Below are 19985 nucleotides of genomic sequence, written 5' to 3'. Positions count from 1 at the left end.
ATCCCAGCAAGTGCCCTCTTCCATCCCCATCACCCATTTCCCCTCTCTCCCACTCCCATCAACCCTCAGTTTGTTCTCGGTATTTAAGAGAAGAGACATGTTTTTGAAGTGTTGGAGAAAGAGTAAGTCTTCTTCAAAAAAGTTTTAGGGCAAGAGTCTAAGAATTCTTGAAGATTCAAAAGAGAAAAATGATAATGCAATTGTAGCATTAGGAAGTAGCAATAAAGTAAGAAATTGTCATTAACTTCCCAGTTGTAAACTTTTTAAGATCTCTTTCATGTTAGCTCATCTCAGAAAAATCCTATGTAAAAGACAGTGCAGGAAATATTTTCTCATTTTAGATTGAAAATCTATATATTTCCTTAGAAGGAATCCTAGCTGGTAGGAGTTTCTTACGCAAAAGTGTAGCATGTTGATAAAATCTACTTATGAGTTATAAAAAACTTTCTCATGGTTTTGAAAAAATTAAATGCGATAAAAGTACTTCAAACAGCCTGCTGATGTTTAAAGGTTTTATAAAACATGCTTACAGTGTGGGTTATTTTCACTCTTTGAATGATCAAATGATTTAATCTATCTGGCTTCTCTGAAGAGAGAGAAAGGAAGAAAAGGGAGGAGGGAATGAGGGAGGTGGGAAACCTTTATTTATTTGGCCTAACACAAATACAAACTAAGTTGGAAGTTCCTGAATCCAGATGTGAAAGTGAAAATTGAAACCTTATCTAACAATCTGTCCAATGGTAAGCACAAATTGATAGCTTACAAGGCATTTTTTCATGCATGATCCTACTTAATCCTCCCACAATTTTAGAGGATAAATATTTTCATTTCAAAGGAAAGGGCTCTGTCCAAGGCCATATAGTTCATAAACGGGAGAGCAAGGGTGAAACCTTTAGAATTTCAACTCTATTTTCAGATTGCTTTCCATTTAATCATCAGAGAAACTATATGGGCTTTTTAGTTTCGTTGTTTTTTTTTTTTTTTTTAATTAAAGGGTAATGGGAAGTTTCCTATCATAGATCATGTCTGGTCTCTATCACACTATCAAAGTTCCAAATTGTGAGTGTGTGTGTTGATGCATTATGATGGCAGACATCATATAACCTTAAATTCATGTTTTTGAGAAGCCAGGAATATGTACCATTGACAACCTGAAAAGCTGAAGGATACTGCCACAAAATTTGAAGAAAAATAAAAATAAACTTAAGACAGTTCTTTCTCTATTGAAAATTACATGGAACTCCTATGTTACTCAGTTGGTTAGACATCCACCTCTTGTTTTTGGCTCAGGTCATGATCTCAGGGTTCATGTGTTTGTACCTGTATCAGCTTCTATGATGACAGCACAGAGCCAGCTTGGGATTCTCTCTCTGCCTCTCTCTCTGACCCTCTGCCACTCATGCTGTTTCTCTCTCTCTCTCTCTCTCTCTCTCTCTCTCTCTCTCTCTCTCTCTCTCTCCCTCTCTCTCTCTCAAAATAAGTAAACTTCAAAAGGAAGAGAAAATTATGTGATGATATTCTACACTCGAATATGTCACATCTGGTACTTACATGCATCAAGTGCCCACCATGGTTGCTCCAAAGATTGGAGGTTTGGAACCAAAAGTCTCATAATTCATCGAACACTTATCTGCAGGCATTTTGCTCCACACTGCATAGACACTCTGTCTTTTAACCCTATCAACAGTCAGCCCTGATAGGACTAATCACCTCTGTATTAAATGTAAGGAAAATATAAGCAGTAGATTTGCCCTATGTCACACAGCTAGTTAATGTGGAGCCAACTGAAGTCAGTCTGGCTCCAAAGCCAGTCTTAGCCCCTCTTTGAAGTTATCTTCACTCTTAGCTCCCAAAACTTAAGTTTAAGAGCACAAATGAATGTCCTCCCTTCCCAAACAAAACAGTTTTTCCCACATAGAAATTCTCTTAAAGCTAGATTTCAAAAAATCATCCTCGGAATTTCTCATCTATAAAAATCTAGATATTAAAGATTTCCTTCTGTATATATTTTCCTCAGCTGTGTGTCTTCTTAATTAATTCTGTTTGAAGTGGTAGTCCTTTCTGTTAGAGATATTGAGGAAAAGGAGAATATAAAATTTAATTGAGTTAAAGGCAGGGAGTATGGAGAAAACCTAAGCTGATGTAATGGTAACTCAGACTGGAGATTTCCTTTCCAGGACGCACAGCAGGAGAACTGAGTCATGTTTTAGAAGAGCTGACAGCAGGTGCTTTGGTGTGAAGTTATTGTGGCATAGCTAAGTCTTAATAATCCCGGGCACTGAGAAGGGAATTTGAGATATGCATACTCAGCTATGCCAACTAGGTTATATAAAGGTTACTCAAAGTGTTTTGCATAGCAAGCATCCAAGTTACTCAGTGTATCTGGATCATAGTGGCACCCTAGAGAAAAGAGTTAATATCCCTGAGTCATAAAACCAGAAAGACACTGAGTATTTGAATGGAGGAAAAATTACAGTGTGAAAATACTTCTTAGTATGCAGCAAAGCCAAAAGAATTTACAAGAATCTAGTTGGAACTGAAGGAAGGGTGGTGGTATGGGGACCAAGAGCAGCAAGAAAGCCAAAATTTCTTGTTAGTAAAGGATGTAGAACTGAAGATAATGGTGTAATGCCAATTATTTCTAACTTAAGACATAAAATATAGCATGGTTATAATCGTAATATGTAATTGATGCCCCTTTGAAATTGGAAATGAAAAAAAAATGATGAATAATGGTTTTTTAGTCATATCCCTCCCCACTGTTATCCCTCATGCACTCTTGAGTTAACTAATGGCACAAATTCACAAAGCAATTATTAGAACTAACTCCAGTCAGAATGGGAAGTACAACTTAATTGTCCAACCATGTACTCAGACAAGGTTCACCGAGCTTTGTGCAGGAGGTCACACCTTTTCTAAAGAGTCAAGAAAATATCATGAAAAAGGAATAATTACTTTTTACCCATAGAGGTACCATATTACATAATTTTAAATCCTGAGAAATACAAGACCAGGGAAATAAATAGTGTAACCTATAGTGAGAAAACACTATAAAGTATTTGGATAAGACTAAAAGTGATCAATTGAAATTTACAAGGAACCCAAGAATACTAATGGTGAAAAGATAGTCTCTTCAGAAATGGTGATGAGAAAGCTGGCTGCTGACATGCAAAAGGATAACACTGGATTCCAATCTTACACTCTTCAAAAAATTACCTTGAAATCAGTTAAAGCCTTAAATGTAAGACTTGAAACTGTAAACTTTGACCAAAAGAAAAAGAAACATAGGGGAAATCTCCTTGACGTTGATTTTGGCATTGATTTTTTTAAATATGATACCCAAAGCATGGGCAACAAAAGCAAGAATAAATAATTGGAACTACATCAGACCATAAAGCTTCTGTACAACAAAAGAAACAATCAACAAAATGAAAATGCAACCTACAGAATAGGAAAAAAATATCTGCAAACCATCATTCTGATAGGAGGTTAGTATCCAGCATATAAGAAATTCATTCAAGTCAACAGCGAGTAAATAATCCTATTACAAATGGGCAGAGGAACTGAACAGCTATTGTTTTCAAAGAATACATGCAAATGGCCAACATGTATGTGAAAAGGTGTTCAGTATCACTAATCATCAGGGAAACACAAATCAAAACCAAAATGAGAGATTATCCCAAACCTCTTAGGATGTCTATTATTAAAAAGACAAGAGACAATAAGTTCTGGTGAGGATGTGGAGAAAAGGGAACATTTGTACACTATTGGTGGGAATGTACATCAGTAAAGCCACTGTGGCAAATAGTATGGAGGTTCCCGAAAAACATTTGAAGTAAAACTATCATATGATCTGAAGGAAATGAAATCACCATCTCAAAGAGATATCTGTTAACTGAAGCATTATGCACAATAGTCAAGGCACGAAAACAATCTAAGTGGCTATCAATGAATGAATGGATAAGAAAATATAATACACACATACATACATATGCTGTTTCTCTCTCTCTCTCATATTGTTTATCCATAAAAATGGAAATCCAGTTACTGATGCCAACATGGATGAACCTTGAAGAGGTTATGCTAAGTGAAATAAGACAAAGGTGGACAAATATCATATGATATGACTTAAATATGGAATCTGAAAAAAACGCAATTCAAAGAAACAGAGTAGACTGGTGGTTTCCAGGGGTGGTTAGAGAAAAGGTGTTCAAAATGTACAAACTACCAGTGATAATATGAATACATTCTGAAGATGTAATGTACAACATGGTGACCACAGTTAACAACTCTGTATTATATACTAAAAAGTTGCCAAGAGAGATTTTCAAAGTTCTCACCAAACACACACACACACACACAAAGGTGACTATGTGAGATAATGTATGTGTTAACCTTATCATGGTAATCATTTCACATTGTTTACCTCTATCAAATAATCACACTGTACATGATAAACTTATACAATGTTAAATGTTATTTATATACCAATAAAGCTATAAGGCTAAAAAAAACTAAAAGTAAAATAGTTGTGACAGATTATAAGAAAAGAATATGAACAGCTCAATTCCTGATACTGAATAGATCGTAAAGAAACCAAGGAAGACATAAACTACTGGATATGTTCTTAGAACTCTTTTACTAAACTGAAAGTCTTGGAATTTTTTTATTTGTCTAATTAAAATTTTAACCTGTATTAGAAAAAGAATGAATATGGAAGACTGCTGGTCTTGCAGTCTGGATCAACAAGCAAGATGCAATTTGTGACATAAATGTTATGAGATTCTTGAAAATAAGTAAACATACATAACTATAAATTTTTGAATTAGAAAAAGAAAGCTAAGTACTTACATGTCAGAAAATCTTGTATTTATTTTAAAAAAGAATAGAGGATATGAATGATTCTATAATCAATGAACTCAAGAAAGAGTATAAATGCAAAAGTAAATCAGGGTGCACTGAAGTGAAAACACATAAGGGCTAATAAGTATATTTTTAAAGAAAACAAAGGGACACTTAATCAAGGAAAATAAGTGTGACACAAATATTTATTGATAGCCCCAAGAAATGAATAAGCCCAGAATGAAGTGAGCTTTCTAAAAATTGCTATGGAGCACTGCCAGGGAGCTTTAAAAGTTATAGCTAGTGTAGGAATATTGTTTAAAGCAAGATGGCATAATATTAATATATGTAGAAGGAAATTTGGATTAAAAAATGATATTTTCTTTGTATTTCTCCATAAAACTGAAAAAGCTTAAGATAGCAAACAAAGCTTTTACACATTCTATTCTTCCTAATCAAACTATGGAAAAACAATAACAAAGTAATTAACCATTGTCAATGAATTCAGGTCTCCTTGAGTCTAGTTAGACTCATAAAACAAATACAAACAAATTAATTAAATTAATAATATTCAATAATAATATACAAGATACTTATAACCTAATAAGTTTGAGATTGATGCCCACTGGATTTTCAAAGTAAATAAAACAATGTATTCAATAGATAAAACCACAAAAACTAAAAACTAATATAGAATCACTAAAATCAAGTAACACAAAACTCATCACTTTATACTTTTTAGAGTAGGCTTATGATGTTGACATGAATATGTGTTGATTACAACAAAGCATTTGACATATTTTTTCCTATGTTCATTAAGGATGAAAGCAAACTGAACAACATCACATTTTAATGAAATTTTAGTAACTATACCCAAATTGCAGCTGTTTGTAAAAAAAAAAAAAAACCCTAATTATACTAGTTAATGTTTCCTTTTCATCCTAATGGATAGACCTTATATGATCAGTAGAAAGTTATGAAAGATAACTTAGTTACTGGATATCAAAATCAGGATTCAGATGTACCTTATAACTTATAATGAGCAGAAATCAACACATCATTAGTAGTACATGATAGATATATAAGTTCTATACTTGGTTTCAGGAATGGAAGTTCAATTATAGTATGAGCAAAATCTGGACATTACAGCTTACATATAAAACCAAGACATCAAAGAATTTTTTTCTTTTAACCATAAATTAAATGTAAACCAACAAGATAATATAACTTTTTGTTAACTGATAGCACCATTTTAAAACATTTCTGGAACAAAAAAAAAGTGCCATTGTTCACAGTTCTTGATTATTGTCATACTATATATAGAAGATTATATTTAGTAGCGAGAAGATATCCTAGACAGAATTTGCTTATGCTTAGAATAGCAAGGGCATATATACCATATTTGCTTATGCTTAGAATAGTAAGGACATATATACCGTATCACATAAAGAAGCTGTTCCATTAAGAGAAGAACTAAGAAGTTTAAGTGGGCAGATAGTATTTATGTATAAAACAGTTTTCTTCCCTTGCTCCAGGAGATAAAACATAGGCAGATAGTCAAATTATAAGGTATACTGTATCTTAAGATAAAGAATAATATTCTAATAAGAACTATTTCATGATGGAGTAAACTTTCTCTAACACTCTATTTCCTTTTACAAGGACATACTTTATCAAAAAATATATATATCAATAAGAAAAGAAAGTATTCTAGTCCAAAATTTATGTTTTATAAAACATTTTATCACTGAAAATTTCATAATATTAATTGTGAATATACTATTCTCCCCTTCAAGAACAGAATATTGTAGGGGCACCTGAATGGCTCAGTCAGTTGGGCATCAGACATTGGCTCAGGTCATGATCTCGCGGTTCGTGGGTTCGAGCCCCGCGTGGGGCTCTGTGCTGACAGCTAGCACAGAGCCTGGATCCTGTCTTCGGATTCTGTGTCTCCCTCTCTCTCTCTGACCCTCCCCTGCTCACGCTGTCTGTCTCTCAAAAATAAATAAAATATTTTTAAAAATTAAAAAAAAAGAATAGAAGATTCTATGCAGTTCCCCACAGAATGAAACGCTTTTTTCAAGGAACCTTTCTCAGTATATTGATTTGTAAATATAATTTCAGAAAAACAGTGAGGATTTTTATGGAAGAGGGAGATTGTAATAGATTCTGAGGTTATTTCCAGTTGTAATGTTTTATTGTTCTTTATTTCATGGGTCAAATTATTTTTATGATACATTTTTTAATTTTAATTTTATACACTTTATTATTTTTTATTTAAATTTCAGTTAGTTAACATACAGTATAATTTTAGTTTCAGGTATACAACATAGTGATTCAACACTTTCATACAACACCTGCTGCTCATCACAAGTGCCCACCTTAATCCCCATCCCCTATTTTACCCAACTCCCTGCCATCTTCCCTCTGATATATCTATCAGTTTGTTCTCTATAGATAAGAGTCTCTTTATTGGTTTGCCTCTCTCTTTTTCCCTTTGTTCATTTGTTTTGTTTCTTAAATTCCACATATGAGTGAAATCATATGATATTTCTTTCTCTGACTGACTTATAATAATACTCTAGCTCCAACTATGTCATGACAAATGGCAAGATTAAATTCTTTTTTTTAATGACTGAGTAACATGCCATTGTATATATTTATACCAGCTCTTTTTTTATTCATTCATCAGATGATGGACACTTGAGTTGTTCCCATAATTTGGCTAGTGTAGATAATGCTGCTATAAACATTGGAGTGCATGTATCCTTTTGAAAGTATTTTTTTTATTTTGAGGTAAATATATGGTAGTACAATTACTGGATCATAGGGTAGTTCTATTTTTAACCTTTTGAGGAACTTCCATACTGTTCTCCAGAGTGGCTACACCAGTTTTCATCCCATCAACAGCGCATTATGATTCCTCTTTCTCCACATACTCACCAACACTGGCTGTTTCTTGTGCGGTTGATTTTAGCCATTCTGACAAGTATGAGGTTTTATCTCATCGTGACTTTGATTTTCATTTCCCTGATGATGAGTGATGTTGAGCGTCTTTTCATGTGTCCCTAGGCCATCTGGATGTCTACTTTGGAAAATGTTTATTCATGTCTTCTGCCCATTTTTCAAATGGATTGCTTGGTTTTTGGGTGTTGAGTTTTATAAATTCTCTATATATTCTATTTTTAATAGGTAGTCAAGACCATAAATCAGTAGGCATCAAGATACTCAAATTTGTGTAATAGGATTTGTAGCATCAGTGTTTAAGAACTCTAAAATAGCCAGGATAGTTAGTGCTAAATACATGAGACAAAACACAAAACACAAAAATTGGTCATAAATTACATTCATTGATTGTTCATATCAAATACTTTTGTATTTATATATATTATATGTTATACATACTATCTATATACATATCATTTCACTTGGTGTTCAAAGTAGCTCCTATTAACCTCCTAATAGGCTTCCAGATGAAGAAAATGAAGGTTAAACAAACTAGATAACTTTCTAAACATCACAGCTAACAAGCAGTGAGGACAGATTGAAAATGCAGTCGTAACCACTGCACGCTGCTTACTAGATCTTGAAGCTCTCTGTTTCCTCATTGAGGGAGAAAATCAAGAAGGAATCGAGTGGAATACCAGTTTAGAAAAAAACATGTTGCCTCAGCAACTTCAGTTTGAGGACAAGCCATATGATAGCCTCAGCCCTCTTCCTCCACCCACTCTCACGGGTGGCAGTGGTAATGAGAGTGGTGCACAAAAGGAACAGCGGAGCTAATCAGTGGGACCCAACTCATCAAGAAGATGGCTGTGACCAGGTCGAGGACCAGGAGAAAGAACAAGACAGAAAGTGCTAGAGAACTACTGGGAATCAGGAAGCTGTGAAGGAAATGTGGTTCTTAAAAAACTCACATGAAATCTTTAAAGAAAAACAGGATCTTGTCAAGAATGTGAGATCTTTCTCAGTCTTCTGACCATTAATTTTACCCTGTAAGACATAACTTTTTTTTCTATCTTCTGGCCAGAAAATTGGCAATTTCCATGCCTATAACAGTTTGCATCAAAATAACATATGGCCATTTTTATATGAATGTTTATTATTTATACTTAGAGGACCAAAGAAATAGAAAATATACATAGTATATAAACATTTACAATTATATAGTACAAAAACATAATAGTCACACTTCACATTTCCCTGAAAAACAAAAATGATTTTTCAGGATACGTATGCTTAGAGAGAGTTGAATATACAATTATTGCTGATTGTTTATTAACTGCTCTGTAATATTTTTGAAAATTTTATAAAGAAAGAATAAAATAGGAATTTTCAAATAATTTTAAACAAAACATTTTAGTTGCTGACAAAAATAAATAGGCTGGAGGTGTCTGGGTGACTCAGTCAGTGAAGGGTCTGACCCTTCATTTTGGCTGAAGTCATAATCTCACAATTTGTGAGATTGAGCCTTGTGGTGGGCTCTGTGCTGTTAGTGAGTCTCCTTGGGATTCTCTCTCTCCCTGTCTCTCTGCCCCTCCCACACTCACACACTTGTGCACAATTAATCAATAAATAAATAGGCTTACTTATGTAAGCAAAGTACTGAGATAGAAGTTTAATGCTATGAAAAATGAGTACTATTTACAGTTTTATTTAATAGTTCTTTTTAAATGATATATGTTTGAGAGATGGATAATAGCGCTTATCATAACATTGGAAATACTAAAGGTGTACATGCCCTGAGTAGCAGAATAATTGCCTTCTATTTACTATGTGCAAGTATATACTTAAAATATCAGTTTATTTATGCTCACTAATGACTCAGATTTATGTATGATTAAGGAGGGCTGAATTTATGATTTTCATGAAAATTATTGCTTGCCTAAAATGATAAGTTAAAAGTTAATTTATAATTGCCTCTTAGAAAAGATAATTTATTATTCTTGTATTACCAATGGCTTCTAAAATCTTATACTCTTAAAGTAATTAAAATCATGGACCTTGGAACCATATTATTTCACCTTAAAACTTTGTACCTCCATGCAATAGCTGAGTTGATATTACTCTATAAGTTGAGTGATCTTGGGAAAGTTACTTCAGTTTCCTTATGGATAAAATGAAGATTAACAGAAACAACACATTAAGTGAGATGAAAACTACACTAGTTCATAATTATAAAGTGCCAGGAGCATAAGTCCTAACCTATCTCCATAAAGTTGTCTTCTGAATTCTTGATCTACATAATAGAATGGAAACGTACATTAATCCACTGATTATGTACATACATATAAACAGAAATTGACAGCAAATGGACATACAGAATCTTTTGGGGATGATAGAAATGTTCAAACCTATATTATGGTTATGGGTGCAGAATGCAGTAAATTTATTAAAAGCATTGGATTGTATAATTAAGACAGGTAAATTCTGTGGTATATAAATTATACCCCAATGAATCTATTTAAAATGTGTGTGCAGGGGTGCCCAGGTGGTTCAGTCAGTTAAGCGTCCAATTTTGGCTCAGGTCATGAGCTCATGGATCCTGGGTTTGAGCCCGGCTTGCGAAGGGCTCTGTGCTGACAGCTCAGAGCTGGAGCCTGCCGCAGATTCCGTTTCCCCCTCTCTCTGCCGCTCCGTTACTCGCACTTCAGCTCTCTTTCTCTCTCAAAATAAATAAACATTAAAAAAATTTAAAATGTGTGTACGTATATGTGTGTGTGTGTATAATACATATATATGTATATAAAACTAAGAAAATGGTGTGTGTATATACATATATGTTTATAAAAATATGGTGGAAATAAACATAGGGAAAAGTTTTATTTGCTAAGAAAAGTCAAGATTAGAAATCAATCTATATTAAATGTATAAATAAATACCTCAGAGTAGTTATCTGTCATATACTTGTTGAGTATCTATTATGTGCTAAGTATTTGGGGATATAAGATAAACAGGGTCCCCTTCATTGCTCTTTGTGTAAGGCAAGAGAAGGCAAACTAAGGTCACAGGACAAATTCAACTGGCCATTTTTGTCTTATGAACCGAAAATCATTTTACAATTTTAAATGTCTGAACAAATAAAGAATAATATTTTCTGACACATACAAATTGTGTGAAATTCATATTCAAGTGTCAATCAATGATGTTTTATTGGAACGCAACCACACTCATCATTTATATACTGTCTATGGCTGCTTTCAAGTTACGGTGGTAGAGTTTCGCAGTTGCAACAGAGGTTGTATGCCCTACATACGCTAAAATATTTACTATCTCATCCTTAAAAGAAAACGGCTGACAGTCCTTCTTCGAAACTGGAGAACAGAGACAGAAATAATTTGTGGTTAATCTTATTGGCTTTAATTTTTTATTATTGAGAACCTTTCTAAAATCCATTAGTCTGAGTTGTTTCCTAGTACACCAAATACAAACCTTTGACACAATGAATACTGCAGTGCCCTGGCCACCTTTGACTATTTGAGGTTCCTATAATTTAAATTTTAATAACCTCTTCTCAGCACTGAAAAACCCTATAATTATGAAAACAATATTCAGAAAATATCCAAAAATATAATGACTATATTTTGTTTTTGATTGTCACAGTAATTTTCCATTAAAAATAAATCCTCGATTTTTTTTGTTTTAAAATACCTATAAGACAGCCACTGAAGTTACTATTAATCAACTATTCCATGAAAGATAAAGAACACTAAAATTTTTTTAAATGTTTTTTATTTATTTTTAAGAGACCGAGAAAGACAGCATGAGCAGGGGAGGGTCAGAGTGAGAGGGAGTCACAGAATCTGAAGACAGCCCCCAGGCTCTGAGCTAGCTGTCAGCACAGAATCTGATGTGGGGCTCAAAACCACAAACCATGAGATCATGACCTGTGCCGAACTTGAACACTTAACCAACTGAGCTACCCAGGCACCCCAATAAAGAACATTTTAGTATGCAAGTAGCCTTATATTCTACAAAGATGAATTCATTAATTTGGAAAAAAAACTTGGCAGTCTTAAAAAAGAATCTTTTTTGATAAATATACACATAGTGATCAATATGTAACTTGTTGTCAATCAATAAGGGGGCAAGAGATTAAATATTATCATAAACATCTATTGATATTCTCAAATACTGATACAAGGTTGAAGTTCATAGTTCAAGTATATGTACCTTTAAATAAAAATTATATTTTAGGGGTGCCTAGGTGGCTCACTCAGTTGAGCATCCTACTTTTGGTTTCAACTCAGGTCATGATCTCACAATTTGTGAGTTCAATCCCTGCATTGGGCTCTGCACTGATGGTGCAAAGCCGGCTTGGGATTCTCTCTCTCCCTCACTCTGTCCCTCCCCTGCTTGAACTCCATCTTTCACTTTGAAAGTAAATATATAAATATTTAAAAATTATGTTTTAGGGTCTCCTGTGTGGCTCAGTTGGTTAAGCACCTGATTTCGGCTCAGGTCATGATCTCAGGGTTCGTGGGTTTGAGCCCCGCCTCAGGCTCTGTGTTGACAGCTCAGAGTTTAAAGCCTGCTTCAGATGCTGTGTCTCCCTCTCTCTCTGCTCATCCCTCGTTCATGCTCTCTCTCAGTCTCTCAAAAATAAATAAACATAAAAAAACGTCAAAATTTTATTTATGTAAAATGCAACAAACTCAAACTAACTCATAAAAAATATCATAGTGACATTAATTTCCATACATCCTTCCTCTGGCTCCTTTCTCTCAATTCATTTATTTATTATCAAACTTTCATTCTATTGTAATATATAATGCATCTATCCGCAATATTCTAGCAAACTTCTTGAAAAGCCTGAGGAGTAGAGAAGGCATTTCCATGGATCTATAAGCATGGAGGTAAGACATATCAGATTTCATCATTTTGTATATTTGTTTTTCATTACACTTATATAATAAAATATTCCTGATATTTATTATTTTCAAACTACATTGTGATACTCATAAAATTCATAATTTGAAATGCTTTTAAAATTAGCCCAAGATACCTGAAATTTTATATTTAGTTTTAGAAAGTGTATTCCTAATTTTAAATAGTATTCATAATTATAATTTAGGATGGCTTAATTCTGAAAGGCAATTGCAGAATTCAGGTTATTTACTCATTATATTCAATTTTAACAGTACCAGTAATAAACAAAATAAAGTCAAAGGCATGTAGAAAAATTCTGAACTGATTAATCAAAATGATTTGTCAAAATGTAACTGTCATCCTAAATAGAGTAATAAACATCAGATTTACCTGCCATAATACTCAATTTTATAAATATTCCATCATTCTTTCATGAAGAAAGGTATGATATGCCAAAATACATCTAAGATACTTATGGATACTTTGGTGTAGGTAGAGTACATTTTGGATAATGTAACTTAGAAATTTCCTAAAAATTCTGCTCAAATTCTATTTAATTTTTATTTGGAATTTTTCCTCTTCATTCAAAGGCTTAAATAGAGAATAAGATCTATCCCACTCAGAGCTACATTTCTATTATTTTATTTCCATTGCAATTCAATATCAGCCACTTTGTCATTGTCTCTTAATTAAGAATTAGCAAAGGAGTAAATTGAAACTCCAAGTGTTTCAAGTGGGACAAGGGACACCACAGTTGGTAGTCACAGGAGAGATAAGGACCATAAAAGGCAGTGAGTTAAAGGAGGGTGCCCAGAAGCAAGAAAGGGACCCAGAATGGGAATCCAGTGTCAGTCAAGAAGACAGCCTCTCCTCTGAAAGTCTGATTCAGGCAGTGATGGTAGTAAGTGTCCTCCGTGCCACATAAACTTGAAACAAAACTTCTTAAAAGAACTGCAGGCTAGGTATGTACTGTGCTAAGTACATTTTAGTCACAAAATAACATATTATTATTACCCCCATTAAAGAAATGATAATAAAAATGAGGCCCTGAAATACTCAGAAACTTGCCCTGTGGTCATACCATGTAAGGAGCTGAGGTAGGATTCTAATCCTAGCAACAAACCTAGTACAGCAGGTAAGGATATGGTCTCTTCATTGGGTTTGAATCTTGATTCAGCCACTTCTGTGTGACCTTGGCCAAGTTTCTTAACCTTTCTGTGACTGTTTCTTTACAAGTAAAATGAGAATAATAATAGGTAACATTTATAAGGGTTTAGAGTACTGTTTGGCACTTAGTTAATGCCATATAAATGTTGGATTATTATTTTTTTAAAGACAGAGGAAAGGAAGCAAATAGACTTTGTAGCTTATGTTCTTAATGACTACTGTAGACCACATTGCCACTCTCACCCTACTTTGGATGTTGATCCATCCGACAATGTCTGATGTTACTACATATTCAAAGTATTTATTGCCATGTGCTACTTTCAAAGTATGGCAAATAGGCCAACAAAATTGTTTCAAATAGTTTTACCTAATTGTTTTTTTAAAGTAGTTATCAAATGCACGAATATATATGCTGATACTATTGGGGTTAAATAATTATGATAAATGGTAAAAAAGAGGTGATATTAGAGTTGAACTGGTAACAATCTGACTCTACACGGTTATATTAATCTATGTTTAAAGAAAAATGTAGACATCATAAGATACATTTACCCTACTTTATTTTTTTATATATTTTTTTAATGTTTATTATTTTTGAGAGACAGAGCATGAGTACGGTAGGGGGAGAGGAAGAGGAGACACAGAATCTGAAGCAGGCTCCGGTCTCCAGGCTCTGAGCTGTCAGCACAGAGCCCAACCCAGGTCTCGAACTCATAAGCCATGAGACTGTGACCTCAGCTGAAATATGCTTAACAGACTGACCCTTCAGGCGCCCCATACCCTACTTTACATCTATGCCCTTATACTGTTTTGTGTATTCTTCCTTGCAAGGTACTACTTGATCAGAATATGCTCTGTATTTATATAGCTAATTGTCTCAATACAACATAGAAAAATGGGGTCTGGGTACAACCTGAAGCACTCTCTCATAGATTGAGGAAGTTGTTTGAAGAAGCAGCCTTATCTATAACTAATTCATTAAACATTTAACAAATATTTAATGCTTGTTACATTAAATTTAAAAACAATAAAGACATTTTGAATTGAACTTAACTGTGAAACAAATCAAAATTGAAGGACATTATAATTTTAGTTATACCTTAGCAAAACAAAACCTGAAGTTTAACAATGGAAATTGAATATAAATTAATAGGAAAAAATGTGAAACATTTTTCATGATTTTTCATGAGTGACGCTTATAAAAGGAAAGGAAAATTCAGGTGTTGACATGGCATCAAAGACAAAATGTATGGGGCAACATATCAACCTATCATGGCAAACTTCCTTCCTAAAAATCAGTGCTAATCCCAGCCTTATGAAGCCTGGACAGAAAAGTATGTGACAGAAGACAAGCAGCTGCGATCACATCTCAAAGAATGGGAACTAAGATTTAAGGCTGGAAAGTCATCTAAAATCTGAAAATCCAAATCATCATTTTTTTTTTAATGGGATAGAACTCTCTTTCATTGGAGGGAACGAAGTTTGCCAGGAACAGAGGGATCACACATAAGAAATCCTTTAGCATTCCCTGCCTCCTCAGCAATATTTAGAAAGGAGGGAAGAAAAGATAAAGATTAGAAAAGGACTAGCAGTGAGAACATGGAGGGGAAAACCATGAAGCAGGAAAAATAGAGCAAGTATTTCATCCTCAGAGTGGTGAAGGTCTGAGTATCTTCATTTAGGTGAAGTTGAACGGACTGAAAGTAAAGCCACCAAATGAAACTCTGAACTGACTTCTCACTTTACTAACTTGTTTACAAAACGAAGATTAGCATCTAGAATGGCATGAGTAACCTCACTGGAAATACAATTTTTATATTTCATGCTTATAATTTAGAAAATGAAATGTCTTAATCAATTCTGAAAAGGTTCTTAAGAAATGTCTCTGCCCATTGACTTGAATGAACTTTGACCGTGTAACTGTCATTTACATTGATTATTAGTCAGCTTCAAAACTGTTCACTGACCATGGAATTTCCCACAACATCCTAAGCATCAGTTCTCAAAATGTGGTTCAGAACAGTACATTTGGATATAGGTACACATATGTGCCAATTAAGTTCCTTGTCAAGTCAAAATTGCAATTAACCTTTCATTATAATTTATAGCAGTCTTCTACTCTGAAAGTTGTCAAGTCACAGAGATCAAAGTAGACATATGGCTTCTGTGATCCAGATTGACAGACAGCAATTTGTCACATTATTTTGAAGAATGCTCCAATGATCACCTACCTCATAATCCCCTATGGTATCTAGAAAGATCTTGAAATTCCTAGTCCCAGGCTGGGCTTCTTAAATTATGATTAAAGAGCCTAGAAAACTGCACTAAATGCTTTATAGTCATTATTTCATTGAATCATTATTATCACCTATGAAATAGGAAGCACTAGCCTAATTCTCATTTTATAGATGACCTTCTTTACAAAGTTATAGAGCCAGGGTTCAATCCAGATTCCACAGTTGGACTTTACAATCCAACTTCTAAACCACTGCATTATTCTCTCTTTCCTGATTAATTTGGGTAGACACAGGACCACCTCTTTTGACAACATAAAAATGCAATGCTGGATGTGTTAGACAAGCATCACAGGGATTCGTTCCTGCCTTTTATCATTCCTTCCTACTCTTGGAATATTAAAAATAAAGCCAAAGACAAATGGTGGGTAAGTGGGGGATCTTTATCCAGTTCTCCCATGAATCAACCAACTAATATGCATAAACAAAAAATAAGCAATAAGAACTCATAGACCAAAGGGGAAAATACCTGCTAAAGGAATATGGCATCTCTATGTTTGTTATTTTAGTGATTCTAGTTAAATGCAGAAAATTGCAGAAATTATAATATGTATACCTAAAATATCCTTAATTTCAGATATTACAAAGATTACGAAACTGATAGATTATCTTTCTATACTAATGTATCTAAAGCTGGTAAAAATGATGTGTTCTATTCTGAAGAAGAGAAGCCTATAGAAATGTTTCCAAAATAATGATCATACATTAACTTGGTTAGATTGAAATCTTTGGCTTTATTATAGTTTTTTAAATTTTTTATGTGTTTTATTTATTTTTTGGAAAGAGAGAGAGAGAATATGCAAGCAGGGGAGGGACAGAGAGAGACACACACACACACACACAGAATCAGAAGACAGGCTCCAGGCTCTGAGCTAGCTGTCAGCACAGAGCCCGATGTGGGACTTGAACTTGTAAACCGTGAGATCATGACTTGAGTTGAAGTCGTACACCTAACCAACTAAGCCAGCCAGGGCCCCAGCTTTACTTTACTTCTAAAGAGCTCCAATGCATACAGTTCTTGTCCATAACATATATAAACACTAGCAAATAACCAAAGTATACCTATCAAAATATAAGGTCATGTGGGTCCATCATCAAAGATCCCTGTATCCTAGTAAATACAAAAATGATAATTCAAAGTAACAGCAGATAAAGAGAAAAGAACAAGCACAGTTGAACAAACAATTCAACTATGCTATGAGTAATAATTATGTTGTATGCTTACATATTTTATATATTTAAAAAAAAAGCTAGAGTTTATTAGGTTTTTTCTGTGTTCCAAGCATTTACAGTAAACACCTTACAAACATTACCACATTTTCCTCTCACAAAAATTTTCTGAAATATGTATGAATAGTCAGAATTTACAGGAGAAATAACTAAGAAACTCTGATAGGTTAAGTAGCTTGCCCCAAGTCATGCTGTTTTAAACTAGCATGGCTGGCATGGAAATCCAGCTTTATGGACTGAAAATTTTATACTGCAAAGTAAAAACGGCTTTAAATTATTCTAACCGATGGTGTCAGATTAGTTTGAAAGGAGTTGTGCCATATTTGACATAAACACTGAGGTACAAATTATACACTGGCTGAAAGTCACCTATGAACATCATTTCCATCACTTACCTGGACTGCAATCAGAGGATTAGCAAGAACCTGACATTCTCATCCCACACAGTCATCTGCCTTCAGATACCTGCAGCATACTGGCTCCAGGAGATTTCTTAGTTATATTAACTCACTGTAAGAAGCCCAGTGCAAATACTATGATAAGTCCTTTACCTGGAACCTTGGTGCCTTATTTTAATCTCGGGAACTTATCAACTTTACTCTGGGACAGTCTTTACTCTGGGCATGTGTTCCTTACACTCTGGTAGAATTAAAATAGGAAAGAAAATTCAGTAATTTGATTTGAATCCTCTACTGTAACAACTGCATAATTACATAATTAACTGTAATTAATTATGAATTTTGTTTTTTTCAAACATTTTTCTTTTTTTCTAATTTTTTAATGATTTTTATTTATTTTTGAGAGACAGGGAGAGATAGCATGAGCAGGGGAGGATCAGAGAGATTGGGAGACACAGAATCCGAAGCAGGCTCCAAGCTCTGAGCTAGCTGTCAGCACAGAGCCCGATGTAAGGCTCGAACCCACGAACCATGAGATCATGACCTGAGCCAAAGCCAGAAGCCAGACACTTAACCGACTGAGCCACCCAGGCACCCCTCAAACATATTTTTCAAGAAAAAATTCAGATGATCTAATTCCTGTTAAAGGGATTATTCAAAAATAAAACCCAGAAGTATGCAGTTACACAATGATTGGAATTTTAAAAGAAAAAATGCAAAATGTGGTTCGCATCCTATCCCTATTTTCATGTGGAAAAATCAGGCAGTGAAGTGCTGTGATAATCAGTTAATCAATGGAGAACAAGAACACTTTGGTTCTGTATTACAGAAAGACATGTGGCTGTCTTGAGTGATTGTTTTGAGCAGAGGGAAGGGGAAACCTATCTTAATGGTTTGGTTGCATCATATACTCTTCTGACTTCCTACCTGTGCAGCTTTCCAGTTTGGAGGTTAGAAGTTGTATAAAATACAATCAAGTCATTAGGATAGTCTTGGCCTTCACTGTCTGTTCAAATCAATCATTTCAGAGAATGAGATTGCAGTAAATACAGGCCTGTGACATCTTTCATGAATTGATACAGAATTTGATCCTTAGCAACACATAAACTCCTTTAGATCTCATATCTAGCATGCCTTGCTAGAGTGTCCTCCTTGGACCTTCTTGCCTGTGTCAGATCCAATTTTTAAGAGTACATCTCTCAATTGTAAACCAACTAAAATTAAAAGGTATCATTTTTTATGTGATTATTTAATTAGTGTCTGATTCTCCCATTAAATTATAGGTTCCTTGAGAACCGCCAAATGTCCTCAATTTCAGAGTACCTGCCACATAAGAAGCACTCAATGTATGAGGTTAAGTGAATGAATGAGTGAATGAGAAAAACCAGTTACTCAAAAAAAGAACTTGAGAAAAATTCAACTACACAGGTTTATTTGCTTAGTGTTTTACTGGTTTTTTTTTAAGACTTTATGTGTAAGTCATCTCTACACACAACGTGAGGCTCAAACTCATGACTCATGATCAAGAGTCTAATGCTCTACTGACTGAGCCAGTCAGGAGCCCTGTTTTTACTGTTTAATTAGCAATTCACTCACCAAATTATTTTTAAACTTATGTCACAGGCACTCTTCTTCATACAAAGTGTACTGTGATAACATTTCAATTGAATGTGAGAATTGGTTCTTAAATTAACCGATTTTATCATTATCATACCTGCAGGATTCAAAATTAGTATTTGGCAGCTTGGTTCAGTGAATTTCAAAAATTCATCTCATCGTATAGTCTCTCAGTTGTAGAAAGTCACTGTCTTATTAAATAGCTCAACAGGAAGCAACTAAATTTCCTATGACAGATGGAAAGGCATAAATTAAACCATTGGCAATATCCAGATAGTTGCTTTCTTGAGAAACACAGAACTAATTATTAAAAATTATTAGCAGCTAACATCAACTAATTGTTTCCTATATATCAGAGTCCTAACATATAAGCTTATTTATTTCTCATAAAAAAAACTGAAATGGATATCACTCTCTTCTAACATTTTTTAAAGAAGAAATCAAAGACCAAGGAGGTACAATATCTGAGTTTGAAGGTCCAAATGAATAAAGGAATTAATGAAATTACTGAGTGAATGAAACAGAACTTCTAACAATTTTAACCTGAATAAAAGGACAACCTCAAAGA

At 34.1% G+C, this 19985-nt stretch overlaps 1 protein-coding gene across 1 annotated transcript in view; it reads right to left on the bottom strand.

Annotated features, from left to right (window-relative positions):
- The window catches only part of LINGO2 (leucine rich repeat and Ig domain containing 2), a 1051930-nt gene extending 1032365 nt beyond the window's left edge, over nucleotides 1-19565 (bottom strand). The window contains exon 1 of the mRNA XM_029920927.1: nucleotides 19515-19565. The gene's annotated coding sequence lies outside the window, so the exon portion shown is untranslated. The remainder of the gene's footprint in view (nucleotides 1-19514) is intronic.
- Nucleotides 19566-19985: the final 420 nt, after the last annotated feature.

Source organism: Suricata suricatta, chromosome 13 (genome assembly GCF_006229205.1).
Source record: "Suricata suricatta isolate VVHF042 chromosome 13, meerkat_22Aug2017_6uvM2_HiC, whole genome shotgun sequence".
NCBI lineage: Eukaryota > Metazoa > Chordata > Mammalia > Carnivora > Herpestidae > Suricata > Suricata suricatta.
Note: the sequence above shows the minus strand (reverse complement) of the source record. Positions and strands in the feature narration are given on the sequence as shown.